Source organism: Capsicum annuum, chromosome 2 (assembly GCF_002878395.1).
Source record: "Capsicum annuum cultivar UCD-10X-F1 chromosome 2, UCD10Xv1.1, whole genome shotgun sequence".
Classification (NCBI taxonomy): domain Eukaryota; kingdom Viridiplantae; phylum Streptophyta; class Magnoliopsida; order Solanales; family Solanaceae; genus Capsicum; species Capsicum annuum.
This window is the reverse complement of record NC_061112.1, coordinates 11437410-11456274: the sequence shown is the minus strand read 5'-3', so window position 1 is coordinate 11456274 and position 18865 is coordinate 11437410.

Below are 18865 nucleotides of genomic sequence, written 5' to 3'. Positions count from 1 at the left end.
TACACTTGATGCCTTCCTATACTACCGCTTTTCTTATGATGATATCTATGCTAGTCTTGGATTTACTTTATGTAGGGGTAGGATATTTGTTTGTTGGTCCACTTGGAGTTACAATGCTATATGGCTTTTGTGGACCTTTGTAGTTGTCGTACCTCTTGATGTTTGCCTTAGTCGTGTCCTTTTTTATACCTGTGGTAGGTGTTTCATGATCATAACGGGGGATAGTTGGTTATATTCCAAAAGTGTACCCCCTTGGAATGTTCATCTAATTTGTGGTACTAATGCTAAACCTCCTATCAGGAGGATTGTGTGCTTGTTTTTCCCTCTCTTTTGTTTTGCGAGGTGCGAATTTGAGGACAAATTCCTTTCAAGATGGAGAGAATGATACAAGCAGTAAGATCATAAAAGAGTACAAGGTATTTTTAAATGTTCAAGATTCAGAATTATCAAGTGTTTTGAGCATTTTAAAGCTTGGCAAGTTGAAGGAGGAGAAGGGAACCATTACACTCAAGAGGCGCCTTACTTGAAAGACAAGATGGACCTTGCACACTATAATTTGACACTCAAGAGGCACCCATTGTTAGGGCTATTATGGTCCTTTAAGACTTTCTTTTTCCACTCCAAAGGAGCACCCTTCATTAAGGGCATTTTAGTCTTTGTTTTGTAATAGTATAAATAGGCACCTTAGCTCTTATTTTCCTTAGTTTTGACATAATGAATTGAGTGAATTTTCATATTGTAATATTAGTTTTAGATTTTAGTATTCTTCTTCTCCTTAAGAGAGAAAAACCAAATTAGGGTTAGCACAATTGATGGATTTCACTTGTTTTGATAAATTGGCAACAAAGGTGGGTTTTGAGGAGTGTGAATTTCATTGGTCCACCTAATAGGATGGTTTGAACTTCTATTGATGAGGTGTGATTGATGGTTTGATACACCATCTTTTGTTAATCATTTGGTAGAAGTAAGGGTCTTTCTATTTATCCTTATATTTATGTAATCTTCTTCTTCATCCTCTTTCTTTTGTGTTGTTTTTGCTTGCTAATTTTTGCATCTTGTGTGTCCATTTCGTGAATTCCTAGTCTTCTCTTATACCAAACTCCTTCCAACCAAAACAAATAGGAATGTCATAGTAATTTATCCACACCTCATCCATCCTATTTTTGTTTTCATACATAAACCTATGCTTGAGAAGATCATATACCATTTTTATTTGGAAACGAGCATTGTTGTCCCCAGCAAATTAAGATATTGCCTGAAGCAGCTTTCCCTGAAATCAGAATCCAATTTTTATTCTCGAAGCATTTTTCTGAAGGCGTCAAAATATTTTCCTATAGCTAACTTAACCACAAAATCACCTATTAAATTTGTGGCACTATCTCACTGCATTCTCACAGGATAACGATCGATGCTGAAGGTTTTGACCAACTCTTCGGTGGAAGGGATATTAGCATTTGGATCACCTCTTTTGAAATATTTCTCCTCCCCATGTTCATTATCTTCTGCTCCTGATTAAGTAATACTTGTAAAACAAGCTCATAGAGTGGTTTATGTGGCCTAGCTACTTCACTTGTTCCTTTACTTGGACTTGATTTGGTTTCTTTTCTTTTGGGAGCCATATTATCTTAAATTAATAGGAATATAAAATAGATTATTATTGATTAATGCATCGTTAAAAAGGATAACGGTAAATCAAACATGTAAAACAGTAAAATAATAGTTCCAACAAACCACACATCTATTGCACCAGGTATGTTATCTATTGTAATATATAACTGACTTGTTGGAATAGATGAGTAAACCATTGGAAATTATAAAAATAGATCACTCATCTATTACACCAAGAAGGTTATCTGTTGCAACATATAACCAACCTGTTACAACGGATGAGTAATTTGCTGGAAATAATAAAAACATATCACTCATCTATTGCACGAGGAAGGGAGTAATTTATTGGAAACAATTATAACATATCACTATCTATTGCACCAGACAGGATATATGTTGTAGTATATAACCAACCTATTGCAGCGGATGAGTAATTTGTTGGAAATAATAAAAAAATATCACTCATCTATTGCACCAAGTAGGACACTATTGCAGCATATAACCAACCTATTATAGTGGATGAGTAATCCGTTGTAAATAATAAGAATAGATCTCTCATCTGTTGCATCAGATAGGTTATCTGTTGCAACCTATAAGCAATCTATTTCAGCGGATGAGTAATCTGTTGGAAATAATAAAAACAGGCCACACATCTATTGAAATAGATCACTTATTTGTTGCCAAATGAGTTATCTGTTGGATCAATATTGTTTAGATTTCTTCCAAACAGAAGAGTCATCTGTTGCAACAGATGAATGATATGTTTTGTTCATCTGTTGTAATAGATATTTAATTTGTTGCATCAGATGTTTTATTTGTTGAATTAGATGGTTAATCTGTTGCATCAGATGGTTAATCTATTGTATTAGATGGTTAATCTATTGTACCAGGCAGTTAATCTGTTGAATCAGATGATTAATCTGTTGCAACACCATTTTTACCAAGAAAAACAACAAATCATCCCAACAACACCAACATAACACACACACATACTAAGAACATCAATGGTGACCAAAAATCACCAACAAATTGAATCAACAGTTCGACAACAAAAACTATAATAACAATAAAAAAAATATATTTCACACCAGAAAGAGTAGATAAGAAATGCTAGAAATTAGGGTTTTATTCAGTCCACATTTCAAATTTAAGCAAGAAATATTGAAATTGTTAACCAATACTAAAAGAGAAGTTGGCTCAAGTTCCTCTATTTCTTCATAACTAAAAAGAAATAATTTTTTACCTATGAAAGAAGAAATGGGACGATAAAGAACTTGAAGTTGTCGCTGGAGAAGATTGCTTGTCTAGTCGACTGACAGTTAAAAGTCTAAAAGGAACTCGCTCAACTATTTTTCACCAGAGGTTGAAGTCTTCGAGGATTGAAGTGAGAAATTTTGTAGAATTATTGGTTGAGAGAGAGTTGAGAGAAGCTGTGGTGAGAGAAAGGAGAGAGATGGTCGGTGATTTGGAGAGGAGAGGGGTATGGGTTGGGTTGATTTATATTTTTAAAAAGATTAGAAAGTTTTGAAAAGATTAATCAAGTCCACAATTAACTTAATTAAGTTTTGTAATTATGTTTGACCCATTAAGTTGGTCAATGTCACCAATAATTCATTCAAGACTTAAAAGATAATTTTCCTTCAATTTTCTCATGTTACAAATTGTTAATTATTACAACTATATTCTATAAAATGTTTAAATAATAAAAAAGAGGTCACCAAACAAAAATCCAACTTGCTTTTGCATAAACAACTTTTTTTAAAAAATTATAGCCACATAAGCAATAAAGCCATTTAGTCATTAAAACTTAAAAGAAGTACACTACTATCACGGTAAAAGGAACTCCTAGTTGACCAGTAATATTATTTCAATTTACTTAATATTATCAATCTACCCTTAAGATGACAGGCAGGTATGTTGACCTCCTACCTGCATCAAGTAGTTAATTCCCTCTTATTATACACACTGATACATGCGCACACGCATACACACACATATATATACACTTTGAGTTGTTAATTATTTTAATTTATAGTATATTGAACATAATTTAGCAAAAATAATCATAATACATTGAAAATATGCTACTACCCCCTTCATTTAAAATATTGTTATTGTTGTTATAATTTTCATTTCAAGGGTTATATATAAATTTTGATCAGTATATTAAGATATATTCTTTTAGCACATCAATTGTATTATATAATATTTTCTATATATATTTTACTTATCTTACCAACCATACATTAAAATAAAATATTAAAAAATTACATTATTTTAAAGGTTTTCATATTAAGTAGCTTTTTTAAAGAGTATGTCTAAGCTAATATAGTCACTTATTTAGGAATTGAGAGAATAATTCATAGAAAAATGAATTTAATTTAATATATTGAGATTGATGATGTGTTTGGTTATGCTCATTTGTCAACTTCTATATTTCAAGGCTCCGTGTGTGGTTACGTTATTCAACCGACAACATAAGTTATAATTTCTCAAAATATCCTTAGGTAAATAAAGCAATTAGTCAAATATGATTAATCCAAGAAATAATTTAAGCCAGACATAAGTTGATAAAGCAACTGTGCTAGAACCAAGAAACTCAAGGGATGCCTAACACCTTTTCCTGAGTCAATAGAATTCCTTACCCGATATTCTATTTCCACAGACCCATAAAGAGTCATTTTATTTTGACTAGGAATTTAATAAGGAGACTTGGAACACCAAAACTCAATTCCAAATGGCAACACTACCAAATTAATAATTTCTTTTCAAAATAGAAAAACCCATTTTTCTCTAACTACCAAAACTTAGCGGTGTCGGGGTAAAAATAGGGGTGTGACAATTGGCGGCTAGTCATGATCCAGACTCTTTCTCTCAATTACCTCCTTTGATAGAACCTTTATCCCCACCACCAAAATCTATTGTCCAAACTGATATTTCATCAAAACTATCAGATTACGATAAAGTTTTTAACTCTAAGGTATTAGATTCAAAATTTGTTATGCCTCCGAATATAGACCCAATTCGATTGAAATTAGTCTCATATGATAATGGATCCCTATTGTGGAGTAGAAATGGGGTCCCTGTTGTGTAATGGACTGAAGCTGAAGTTTTAAGGATGACTATGTTAGAATTATTGTAATATGCAATGTGGGTAAGTTTTCTCAAGGTCGGTCAAACCTAGAGGATTTGTGCAAGAATTTCCTGATATAATGTGGAATAAAATGAGATTTTAAAATTGGTCTTTTGAGATGTCAACAGTTGAAAAATACTTTCTACATTAAAATCAAGGATGGAATTTCGTTTCCAATGAAAGCTCTCATATAAGTTTCGAAATTCAAAAATTATGAAGAGGCCACACATGTGATAACTTGGGTTTTTTTTTCCTAATTTGCTACCCACTTATTTTGTCAAAGAATTATTATTTTCATTGGCATTTGATGTTGGGAAACCACTCCACCTAGATGTTTCCATCATTCATAAGACTAGGCACAACTCTTTAATGGTTAAAGTGAAAGTAAACTTTACTGCAGAATTACCAAAGGTTGTACGCATAGTTATTATAGATGAAGCTAAAGAAGCATAACGTATAACAAAAGTCAGAATACAGTATGATTCTCTACCAAAATATTACAAGGTCAATAAATTATAAGGTCATAATAAAGAGGCGTTTATGATATTAACTCTAAAATGAAAATATACTATCGACGAACATAAAGATAAAGTGGAGTGCTGAAAAAAGAAAGAATCTATTCTAGCTACTAATGTTATCTCTTTCCCTCCAAGGGTGTTGTCCTATGGAAAAATTGTAGGAGATATGTATGTCTAGGCTATTCTCAAACATAGGAATAATGATGTTGTGAAAAATAATGATGAAAACAAGTTAAGTAAAAGCTCCTTAAAGAACAAAAAATTCATGTCAAATAAGTTTGACAGTCTATAAGAGGAGTCAACTCACACAATGATGTGTGAGCTAATGCTAACACATTTGAGGCTTTTAACTAAAGAATAATTGCCAAGTCTTAAGCAAATTTTTTTGTTTTTGATTGTTTTATGTTTGATTTTCAGAAGAAGTTAATATGTTAGAGGGCCAACAAGAATGGAAGTAAATGATCTAAAATCTAAAGTAAATAGAGGCAAAGTGTGGCTGACGATATTTGTGATAAGTCGTCAGCCCTGTGATAAGCTATCAGCTTCATCGCCAGTCATATACAGAGAATTGGCCTAAGTTGAAAACTGTGACGACAATTCATGATAGGTCGTCAAAGAGCTGATAAGCCATCAAGAATGTCTTTAGCCTCAGGCATAACATGAGAGCTGAGGAAAATCCTTGACGACATATGTGATAAGTCATCAAGGAGTTGATAGGGTATCATCGTTTATCGTCAGCGTTAGGCATCAAGTGTCCAAAGCAAAGAGAAAGCTGATAACATTTGTGATAAGTCGTTAACCTCCTGATAGGCTATCACAAATGGCGTTACCTAATCTGAAGAATTTCTGAATTTTATTATTTTGTTTCCATAATTAGGGTGAACTATTTAAATCCTTGTTTAGGGTTTTCTTAGGAGTTTGAAAATCTTGAGTTTTGAGACACAATACTTTGATATTTTCTCTCTCTAACTTCTTGGCTTGAAAAAACAATTATTTTGAAGAGAATTTAATCATTATTTTGGGATTTTCTATTGTGATCTAATCTAAGATTCACTAGTTATTATTCTTCTTGTGGTAAGTTTATCTTTCAAAGTATGAATTCATCTAGTTGCTTAGATTATTACATCATGAGCAGCTAAATTCCTTTAAGCTGAATTATGGAATCTAGGGTAGGTCTTTATAATGTGCTGAGTGTTTAAGATTCGAAAGATGGTAGGACTCCTTGATAATTCTGATATTTTATTTATTGTTTGTTGGTTGCAAATAATAGATAACATCTGCTTTGATTTGCTTGAGAAAGAAATCAAATATAGTGGAAAGTGAATTATCAACAGGGACTTGGAATTACTAAACTTTTGTTTAATAACCAGCGTTGTAACAAGGTTGGTTAACCTGAGGTAAAATCTGGGCAGTGAATATAAATTCCCTAAGTCCGAGAGGATTAGGTAATTAAATGCTTAAGTATGTCGAGAGACATTTAAGCATAACTTCGATAAAGATAACTTGTTGTCCTACCTACTATGAGAATCTTGAACCACTAGTAGCATCTGTCAAGTACCAATAACCCTAGTGAACATAATTCTAGTTTTTCATAAACTCTTGATTACAAATATTTAAACTAAAGTGACCAACAATTACTTGTTAACTAAAACCCTTTTTTTTCTCGAAACATCCAACTATCAGTTGATTAAATCACAAACGAATTACGTTCACACCATATTCTCTGTGGGATTCGACCCCAACCTAGTTTGGTTTTATATTGACAATGATCGATTATATTCTCATTGAGAGGTGTAGTTTGAGCGTTATCAAAAATTGTGCCGTTGCTGGAGAACAATTTGGCGTATTGAGTTGGTTTGGAATTTTAGTTTACTTGCTTGAATTCAAACTTGTAAATATCTGTTTAGTTTATTTTTATTTTCTTTTATTTTCTTTTATTTTTATTTTTCTCACACTCTTCTTGAGATGTCTTCCTGGAAAGATAGTTTTGTGAGTGATGACGATTCTTGTGATGATTCTTGTTATTATTATGTGGGACCATATTTTGAGGCTTACTGTCCAGATTTACCTAGAAGTACATGGACAGGACCTTTATAATATGATTCAGATACTGTCCTACTTATTGTAACTTGGTGTTTGGCTTGTAGTAAAAGTGATCATACTGAAGATATGTGTGTTTTCATGATTCAAGAGAACAAATTGATAAAATAAATTTTAGAGAATTAGGAATAGTTGTGGGCAGAGCTAAAGGAGTTACCACTCCCACCATGTTTACAGTGGCTAAACAAAGAAGAATATGCAGAGGACATTAGCTAATTTGAGGAGAAAACTCAAGAATCACAACCACTCAATTATCATCTTGATCTTGAGACTGACATTAAGAAGGTGAATGAAAGTGAGTGTGTAGAAGATAGTGTAAATTTTGAAGTAAAATTAGTTGGGCCTCACTCGAAGTATTTTTCCACATTATGTTTAGATGATATCTTGTCTGTGGAATCATCTAAAATAGTGGAAGAGTGTGAAGATGAGGAACAAAAATCCTATATTCTTTATTTTACACTTGATAAGCAACGTAAAAACATACCTCACTTTAAGGCTGAGAGGTTTATCATGATCAATACATTACTCGACTTCTTAATTTTTGTACCACCCCCCTATGAGCGAAGAGAGAAGATGGACTCTAAGTTGGGGGTGAAATTCATATCCTCAAGGTGGAGGAAAAAGTTGAGTTAGTTCATTCCATGACACTAAATTAGGTGTTTCTTGGGAGGCAGACTAAGGTATTTTATTATTTGTATTCGTATTATGTGATTGACATCAGATCTTCGCACCCATGGTGCCACAGGTATGTTTCTGACTCTCTTGTTTTGGCTTGACGCATTAGGGACATTGCATGATTTTAAGTTGAGGATGGAGCTACTTGTAGGTGTTGATGTCCTCTTAGGGTTTTTGTTGTCAAGCCTCTTTTCCCCAGAGTCTTGTTCCTAATAGAGCCACCATGTTTAGGCGTATTGTTTTTGTTTTGTGATGTGTTATGGTTAACTAGGGGAAATAAGTATCTAGGAAAATTGACATATTTTGGTTGATTTTTCTTGGAATGATAAATACCTCTCCAATTGTCTATCTGGTAACTGTATGATGTGCATCTATATGTGACTATTGTGAATCTTTTTATGGCATTAGTTCTAGTAATGAAATAATCAGTGCTAAACAGCTGCATGGACTAAAGGAGTAGTAGTTTGTGATATACTTGTATGCCATATGTGTGTAAGATCTTACTCAGTTCCCATTGTATGTTAAATTCAAAACTTGCCCGGTTAGTCTTACCTAGGTTGAAGGATAGGGGTTAGGAAAGGATCATAGGTTGTTTTGATATTAGCCCACTGTTAGCCTAAATGACCTTCCCTATATGTCGAATATCCCTTGATCCCTACTTTGAGCCTGATTAGCCTAGTTTTTTTATTGACACCTGTCACATTCTAGTTTATATCATAATGAACTTATTTTGGCCCTGATCCTCCTTGGACACTATGCACCTTGACTTAGGCAAATGGCCTAAGTTGAGGGTGGATATCATAGGGGTATGTGATGTAAAATGAGTAGGAAGAAAGGTAGATTAAAAGATCGCACCCATCCTGAATAAGTGTGATTAAGAAAAGGGGAGAATAGAAAAAGGCTAATGAGTGAGACAGAAAAATAAGCTAATGTAGTGTTAAGGAGGCTCAGTCACTTTAAATACCATTGAGTATCATACCAGCCCCTAGACTACATTACAACCCTAAGAGAAATCTATAGTGATCCTAACTGACCTATTTGAAGATCTAGGTAATGAAAATAAGGGCAAGCCTATGGTACTTGGCATACACTGATTGGAACTTCATTTTGAGAGTGAGTGTTTTGATTGTCCCCATAATTACATATATAATTCCTGATATAAGATGAGGGGGATTTCTTTGTTGTGAGGGTACACTGGTTACATTGCGAGTTACTAACTTATTCGGGTAGTGTAATACTTATCTATGCATGGTTGTTATAGATGAATTGATGCCATATCTTGATTCTTCTGTGTTGCATTGATGTTCTTCATTGTACTTAAATTGACTGACTTTGAAGATAGTGAAAGTGTTTTGAGATGATATGGATGATTGACTGCCAAATGTGCTTAGTATTCTCTTAGTTGTGTTGAGTTGATTGAGGACAAGAAATTGTTTTAAGTTGAGGGTGTTGATGTGTGAGCTAATGCTAACATATTTGAGGCTTTTAACTAAGAATAATTGTGAAGTCTTAAGCAACTTTTATCGTTTTTGATTGTTTTATGTTTGATTTTTCAGAAGAAATATGTTAGAGAGCCAACGAAAATGGAAGTAAATGAACTAAAATCTGAAGTAAATAGAGGCAAAGTGTGCCTGATGACATTTGTTATAAGTCATTAGCCCTGTGATAAGCTATCAGCTTCATCGTCAGCCATAGACAGAGAATTGGCCTAAGTTGAAAGTTGTGACGATATTTTGTGATAGGTCATTAAGGAGCTGATAAGCCCTCAAGAATGTTGTTAGCCTCAGGCATAACATGAGAGCTGAGAGCCTTGAAAACATATATGATAAGTCGTCAAGGAGCTGATAAGGCATCACCATTTATCGTCAGTGTTAGGCAGCAAGAGTCTAAAGCAAAGAGGAAGCTAACGACATTTATGATAAATCGTCATCCTCCTGATAGGCTATCACAAATGGCGTCACCTAATCCAAAGAATTTCTGAATTTTATTATTTTGTTTCCATAATTAGGGTGAGCTGTTTAAAGCCTTGTTTAGGGTTTTCTTAGGAGTTCAAAAATCTTGAGTTTTAAGACACATTACTTTGATATTTTCTTTCTCTAACTTCTTGGCTTGAAAAAGCAATTATTTTGAAGAGAATTTAATCATTATTTTGGGTTTTTCTGTTGTGATCTAATTTGAGATTCACTAGTTATTATTCATCTTGCGGTAAGTTTATCTTTCAAAGTATGAATTCATCTAGTTGCTTCAATTATTGCGTCATGACTAGCTAAATTTCTTTAACCTGAATTATGGGATCTAAGGGTAGGTGTTGATAAGGTGCTGAGTGTTCAAGATTTGAAATATGGTAGGAGTCCTTGATAATTCTGATGTTTTAATTATTTTTTGTTGGTTGCAAATGATAGATAACACCTGCTTTGATTTGCTTGATAAAGAAATCAAATATAGTGGGAAGTGAGTTATCAATAGGGACTTGGAATTACTAAACTTCCGTTTAATAATCAGCGTTGTAACAAGGTTGGTTAACCTGAGGTAAAATCTGGGCAGTGAATATAAATTCCCTAAGTCCGAGAGGATTAGGTAATAAATGCTTAAGAAGGTCGAGAGATATTTAAGCATAACTTTGATAAAGATAACTTGTTGTCCTACCTACCGTGAGAATCTTGAACCACTAGTAGCATTTGTGAAGTACCAACAACCCTAGTGAACATAATTTTGCTTTTTCATAAACTCTTGATTACAAACATTTAAACTAAAGTGACCAACAATTATTTGTTAACTAAAACCCTTTTTTTTCTGGAAACATCCAACTATCAGTTGATTAAATCGGAAATGACTTACATTCACACTATATTCCCTATGGGATTCGACCCTAACCTAGTTGGGTTTTATATTGATAATGATCACTTACATTCTTATTAAGAGGTGTAATTTGAGCCTTATCACACAACTGAGGAGTCCTTAAAAGAGCAACAAGAATCAGTAAGAGACTTACCAAAAAGTAAGTAGAAAATTAGTGACACTAAAAGATGCTTTCATAAGACCTTCACATATCCAAGATGGAGTGACAAAGTGGATGCAGAACAAGCATATGAGGAGCAACTAATTTTTGCAGAACAATTACCAAGGGATATAATGAAGATTTGTGAAAAAGATAGGGGTATCAGGAAAGTCAAGTTGCAAAAATTACCTGAGAGCACCATCAATAACCCAGTAGTGCAACCTTAAAAAGGTTGTGCTGCATTGCCACTTAACAATGATTTGAATTTTTATATGAGGCATAGAGAGAAGGAAATGTGTAATGCCCCAGGTTTGGAAGTCAAATTTTTTCTCAGTAATTATGCTTACTGCTTAGGGTACGACTCAGGTGATGAGTCATAAAGAGCCATCATAAGTCATATAGAAAAATTATGGTCTAACTAATGGGGTTTTCCTAAGTTTTTTATCATGGTCACAACTGGTACCATACGAGTCATAAGGTAATATCACGAGTCGTGGTGAGGGACTCCTGACCTTAACAGCAAGATGGCCTAAGGTTATTGTCTTGGTAACAACTAAACTCCACAAGTTTTAGGGTAAGGTCATGAGTCATAGAGCGGGACTCATAACCAAACCAATAAGGAGGCGCTGAGTTTCTGCCCAGACCACAAGTCCAGGCAATGACTCATAGCTAGTCATTACGAGTCGTCCCCTGAACCATAGGGACTAGGAGTTATTTTCCTACACATTTTTCATCAAAGGTAATTTGGTCTTTTTCCTTACTTAACACTATTTCCATGACTTAAAGCATTCCCTTATCCCTATTTTCACCCATTAAAACATAAGATAAACACTCTATCTTCTCTTAAATTCTTATGTCAAGAATAAAACTAAGGTTTCTAAGGGTTGGTCATCTAGGGCTCAAAGTATGGTTTCTTTTCCAAATTCTTGGTGTTTTCAAGCATGTATCTCTTGCTTAAACTTTTATTTTTATCTTGGCATGAAATGTTTCGGTATTTATATGATTTTAGTGTTTAGTTTTGGAATTTGGGTTGACGGTTTTAGATGATTATTGTTTGAATGGTATTCTCATGGTTTACATGCATTTGTTTATACTTTATAAATGGATTTCAGAACTCATTGGATTCATGGGTATGGATAAGGAAATGGGGATTGTGGATTTCCCCAAATTTATGAATAATGGAATAGGGGTCATGGATTCCCTTAAATTGTATGGATTTTTGGTATTGGAATTGGTTATAACCTCAACCCATCATATGAATTTGTCTTTGAAACATGGATATATGCATAATTTAACCATTTTTTAAACTATTGTATTACATAAAAGGTTAGTGTAAAATAAATGATTTTGAAAGGCATTAGTGTCCATGATTTGGTTTTAAACTGGAGCTTGGAGGGCGTGTATTCCCCCAAGTTGGTGGATGATTGGAATGACATGAATCTATAATCTTGCAAGCTCATTGGCATGATGATACCAATGGTGAATGCCTTAAAAAATAGTTCATGGATTAATGGATGGATTATGTGTAAATGTTTTAATTTTGTCTTAAAGGGGATTGTGTAGCTCGTCTTGGATGGTGGAGGTCCCGTAGAGACCGATACAAGAGACAACGTTTGCCGGTGTAGGGGTCTTTATGACCGTGTGCATAGCTCATACATTATATATATTTTGGAATGGCTGGGGTCATGAATTCCCTGGTGCTTCCTTGGATTTCTCCGATTTATTTGGCTAACATCCACTAAAGACTTTTCAATAGGAGAAGCCGGACCCATATATCCCATAGGTTCCCTTAGGATGGTTAGAGCTACACCATCTATTTTAATAATTTTAAATCTCATGATAAACCTTGTTTCCTATCCTAATATTATATATATGCATATATTTATGTATGTGAATATGTATGTTGAGTTTTGATTTGACTTTGAAATGGCATTTTTTTATCCCTTCATTGAGTTACATGCTAGCATCACCTTGCTAACCGTCCTCGGACACTACATCTTTTCATGATGTAGGGTCCTAAGATTTTCTTCTATTGGTTTGTGCAGTGTTAAGTGGTGCGATCGTCCATTGGGTTTGTAGTGAAGTGGTGAGCCTCCATCTTTTGAAAAGCTTGGTCAGTTTATCAGTTTCTTTCAATACTTTAGAATTAAAGAGTTCATATTAACATTATCATTATCATTGCCACTGTCTTGGTCGGGGGAATATCCCAACCTAGCTTGATATTCAAATTAGTTTAGAGGCTTTTGTGGACATGTGTGGGTTGGATAGTCTTGTTTACTCTTAGATCTTATTCTTGAGTTACATTAACTATTTTACCTCTATTATTTGGTTGTCTTTAGATTTTTTATTATTTGAATTTTGCTTAATTGAATAGGCTATGGGGGTGGTCTTCGGTCCTAGGAGGGCTTGAGATACCCATCACGACTAGGCTTGAGGTCCGATCATGACATGCTAAGTATCATAACATAGGTTCAGGGTTTTTGGGTGTCCACAAAGTCGTATCGAGTAGAGTCCCTTTTACGAATGTATAGCATACCACACTTATAAGGGGGAGGCTACAAGACATTTAGGAATGTTTCCCTTTCTTATGTTCTATTTTGGGCTATAGAGTCTAGGGTTATCGAATTTCTCTAACTCCTGATTTGCTCATATTTTAGATCATGCCTCCTCGAAGATCTGATATTTGTAGAAACTCTATAGGCTCCTCTACCCTACTTGAGGGCAATGTAGAGGGGACTCACACTGCCTATAGAGTGCAAACCCATTCTAGGGTCCCTACTCCTGATTGTGTCACTCCATTTGGGGTTCCACCAGTCCCCACTATTTCCTCTTTAATTGTTGACACTTATGCTCAGTCCGCTCAAGTATATATATCTAATACAGAGTTCTGACATTCTATTCATCCATTGACTCAGTTGGTACTCCTAGTCTCGCCAGTCAGGTCAAGGTGGTTCTATTGCTCCTTCTTTAGAGGTTACATGAGTTGGTTAGTTTATGAGGTTGAATCCCTTAAACTTTACTGGATCAAAGATTAGGGAGTATTCTCAAGGGTTTATTAATGATATGGAGAAGATACTTAGGGGGATGAATGTTATTGATGTACAGGGTATAGAGTTTATTGTATATCAATTGAAAGAAATATATCAATGGTATGAGAAGTGGGAGCATTTGAGGGATAATGAGGTTGTGCAGGCTATGTGAGAGGAGTTATTTGGTGCCTTCCTTGATAATTTCTTTACTCGGGAGTTAAGCGAAGTGAAGGAAGAGGAATTTGTGAATCAAAAGAAGGGAAAGATGAGTGTGAAAGAGCATGCCTTAAAATTCCATCAGTTGTCTCACTATGCTCTGGAGTTAGTTTCTAGCATAAGAACCAGAATGAGGAGGTTTGCTTAAGGTTTGTCTCGTGATTTGGTATTAAAGTATAAGGCTGCAATGTTGGACAATGATATGGATATATCCAAGATTATGGTTTATAACAACAAGTTAAAGATGAGAAGAAAAAGTAGGTAGATATAGGAGATAGGGAGAACAAGATATTTAAATATTTGAAATAGGGTGTGAATTAACAAAATAGTGGGAGAGATGGTAGACAGTAGAGCAAGAAGAAGACTTAGGAAAATTCTAGTTTGTATTTTTTGGCTAGTGCTCCTTATCCTAAGTCAGTCTGGTGATTATTATTTTCACGCTAGTAGTGATCTTAAGGCATAGGGTGCCCAGTATTAGGCTAGTGGAGCTCAATTAGCCCTATCATATCTTCCTTATAGATTTTGTGGTCAACTTCACTAGGGTTATTATGATGAGGGGAGGAATTAGTACTTTAATTGTGGCCAGCTGAGGCATATATAGTGACACTTCCCTTCAACTAAGATTTCTATGGAAGATAATAAGATTCCAGCTGCTACTTCATCAGCTCTTGCACCAAAAGGTACTACTTTTGGTACCGACGCTGGATGAAATTATCTTTATGCTCTTTCCCCTCGTTAGGAATCTGAGGTATCCCCAACGTTGTTATTGGTATGTTTAAGCTATTCTCCTACAATGTGTATTGTTTTCTTGGTGTAGTTTCTACCCTATCTTATGTGACCCCTTATGTGGTTGTGTACTTTGGTTTCGGTGCCAAAAGTATTTCTGAGTCTAGTCTGTTGGGTGACTCTATTATGGCTAGAAGCGTCTATAGGGGTTGTGTGGTATCCATCTTTTTTATAGAGACCTTGGTGGATATTGATATTATTTTAGGGATGTTTTATCTTCATTTGTACTATGCTTCTTTGGATTGTAGGACCCAAAGGGTGAGTTTCCATTTTTCTAATGAACTGATAATAAAATGGGAGGGGAGTTTCTTAGTACTTAAGGGGAGGTTTATTTCTTATCTTAGAGCTCAGAATTTTATTTCCAAAGGGTGTCTATGTCATCTAGTTTGGGTTAAGGATTCTAGTTTTGGGGATCCTTCCTAGCAATTTGTCCCTGTTGTTAATGATTTTCTCGATGTGTTTCTCAATGATCTTCCTAGCATTTCCACCGATACAAAAATAGATTTTGGGATTGATCTTCTAAACGTCCTATCTATTCCTTCATATAGAATGGATCAGTTGAGTTGAAGGAACTAAGGAGCAGTTAAAAGATCTTTCTGATAAGAGTTTCATCCTTCCTAGTATTTCTCTGTGGGGCTCCCCTATGCTTTTCATGCGAAAGAAAAATGGGTCTCTTTGGGTGTGTATAGATCATCGACAGTTGAATAAGGTGACAGTGAAGAATAAGTATCCTCTTTATAGGATTGATGATCTTTCCGACCAGCTTCAGGGTGCTACGTGTTTTTCTAAGGTTGATCTCCATTCGAGCTATCTTCAGTTAAAAATTAGGGAGAGTGATAATCCTAACTTTTTTTTAAACCCGATATGATCACTATGAGTTTTTGGTTATGTCATTTGGTTTGACTAATGCTCCTAGTGCTTTCATAGATCTCATGAATCGGGTGTTCATACAGTTTTTGGACTTATTTGTTATTGTCTTCGTTGATGATATTTTGGTGTACTCTAAGAGTGAGGAGGATTATACCAATTACCTCTAAATTGTGTTGCAGACTCTTAAGGATCAGAAGTTGTATGCTAAATTTCTAAGTGTGAATTTTGGCTAAATATTGTGACATTCTTTGGGCATGTTTTATCTAGTGAGGGAATCAAAGTGGAACCTCAGAAAGTTGAGGTAGTTAAGAGGTGGCCTAGAACCACGACTCCAACCAATATTTGAAGCTTTTTGGGCTTAGTTGGGTATTATAGGAGATTTGTGGAGAGATTTTCATCTATTGACACGTCATTGATGATGTTGACTCAGAGAAAGGTAAAGTTCTTGCACTCTGATGCTTGTGAGGTTAGCTTTGATAAGTTGAAGGATAAGTTGACTTCTACACCAGTATTGACCCCGCCCAAGGGTACTGATGGATTTATAGTATATTATGATGCATCCCGTATAGGACTAGGTTGTGTCTTGATGTAGTATGGTAAGGTTATGGCCCATGCTTCTGGGAAGCTTAATATTCATGAGAAGCATTATTCGAATCGTGATTTGGAGATGAAGGCTATGGTTTTTGCTTTAAAGATTTGGCTCCATTATTTGTATAGGGTGCATGTAGACATTTATTTCGATCATAAGAGCTTGCAGTATGTGTTTACCCATAAGGAGTTGAATCTCAAGTAGAAGAGGTGTCTTAAATTGCTTAAGTATCATGACATGGGTCTTTACTACCATCCAAGTAAAGCTAATGTGGTTGTTGATTCTCTTAGCAGGTTGTCCTTGGAGAGGTTATCTCATGTGGATCAGGAGAAAAGAGGATTGGTGAAAGACATTCACCAGCTGTCCAATTTAGGAATTTGTCTTTTGGACTCTAAGAATAGAGGAATAATTATTCAAGAAGTGGTTAAATCATCTCTCAGTGCTGAGGTAAATGATAAGTAAGCTTTGGATCCCATCCTTATGCAGATTAAGGATGATGTGTGTCAGCAAAAGGTTTGTCATTTGAGATTAGTAGTGATGTCATTCTAAGGTATCAAGGTAGGTTATGTTTTCTTGATATTGATGGGCTGCGAGAGAGGATTTTGACTGAGGATCATAAGTCGAGGTATATATTTCACCCAGGTTCAATAAAGATGTATCATGATTTGAAGGAGATCTATTGGTAGAACAATATGAACAGAGATGTGGCTAACTTTATGTCTAAGTGTTTTGTTTTGTTAGCAAGTGAAATTTGAGCACTTGATGCCCGGTGTCTTGTCTCAAGAGATTGATTTCCCCATATGGAAGTAGAAGATGATCAATTTGGATTTTCTTGGTCTTCCACGGTCTCATACTTAGTATGATTTGATTTGAGTTATTGTGGATTGGATGACTAAGTCGGCTCACTTTTTGCTTGTGAGGACTATTACTCTAGAGAGGATTATGCTAAGTTTTTCATTGAGAACATAATCAAATTCCATGGAGCGTCGATATCTATCATTTTGAATTAAGGTGTACAATTTTCTTCTCACTTTTGACATCTATTTCAAAATGTTTTTGGGGATGAAGGTGAACCTTAGCATCTCTTTCTATCCATAAATGGATGGATAAGTGGAATAGTTATTCAGACAATAGAGGATTTTGGATTTGGAGGGAGTTAGGTTGATTTTGGAGGAAGTTGGGTTGATGGACAAGCGAAATAGGCTATTAAGATATTAGGTTAAGGTCCTATGTGATTTATTTTGGAGAAAGTTGGATTGATCACTTACCCCTAAGTGAGTTTGCGTATAATAATAGTTACCACTCTAGTATTGGGATGGATCCTTTTGAAGCTCTTTATGGTAGGGGGTGATGTCTCTTATTAGGTGGTTAAAGGTTGGTGAGACTAGGTTGTTTGGTCTTAATTAGGTTAACCAAGCCATAAATAAGGTGAAGGTGATTGGGAGAGACTTAAGACTGCTCAAAGTTGCCAAAAGTCTTATATGGATGTAAGGCGAAGGGAGTTGGAGTTTGATGTAAGTAATTGGGTGTTCTTGAAGGTCTCTCCTATAAAGGGAGTGGTGTGATTTGGAAATAAGGGGAAGCGTAATCTCAATTATGTTGGTCTATATCTGATTTTGAGAAGAGTAGGGAAGGCACCTGTGAGTTGGATTTGCCTATGATTCTGGGTTCCATTCATCCATTTTTCCATATGTCGATGTTGAATAAGTGAGTGGGTAATCCTCCTCTATTTTTGCCTATTAAGAATATTGGTATTTCGGATTCCTTCTCCTATGAGGAAGCCCCGATTGAGATATTGGATAAGAAAGTTCTCCGATTAAGGACTAAAGATGTCGCTTCAGAAAAGGTTCTTTGGAGGAATCAAAAGGTGGAGAAAGCTACTTGGGAAGCTGAAGAGGATATGAAGGCCAAGTACCCGATTTGTTCTCTAGATTGGGTGATCATGCTTAAGGTATATGCTTCTCTTATTCTAATCACTTTTCAGGGTTTGTTCCTGGTTTTATGGTTTCTTGTTGTCTTGTATTCATCCCAAAGGGTGATTTAACTCCTCATTCAGGGACGATTGATGCTGGGGAGAGGGAAATATAATACCCCATGTTTTGAACTCTGAATTTTTCTTAGTAGTTGTGCTTACTGCTTAGGGTACGACTCAGGTGATGAGTCATAGAGAGTGTTTATGAGTCGTTTAAAGCAATCATGGTCTAACCAGTGGGATTTCCCTAAGTTTCTATCATGGTCACGACTGGGGCCATATGACTCATAAGGTAATGTAACGAGTTGTGGTGAGGGACTCATGACCTTAATAGTGAGATGGCCCAAGGTTGTTGTCTCTGTAATGACCAT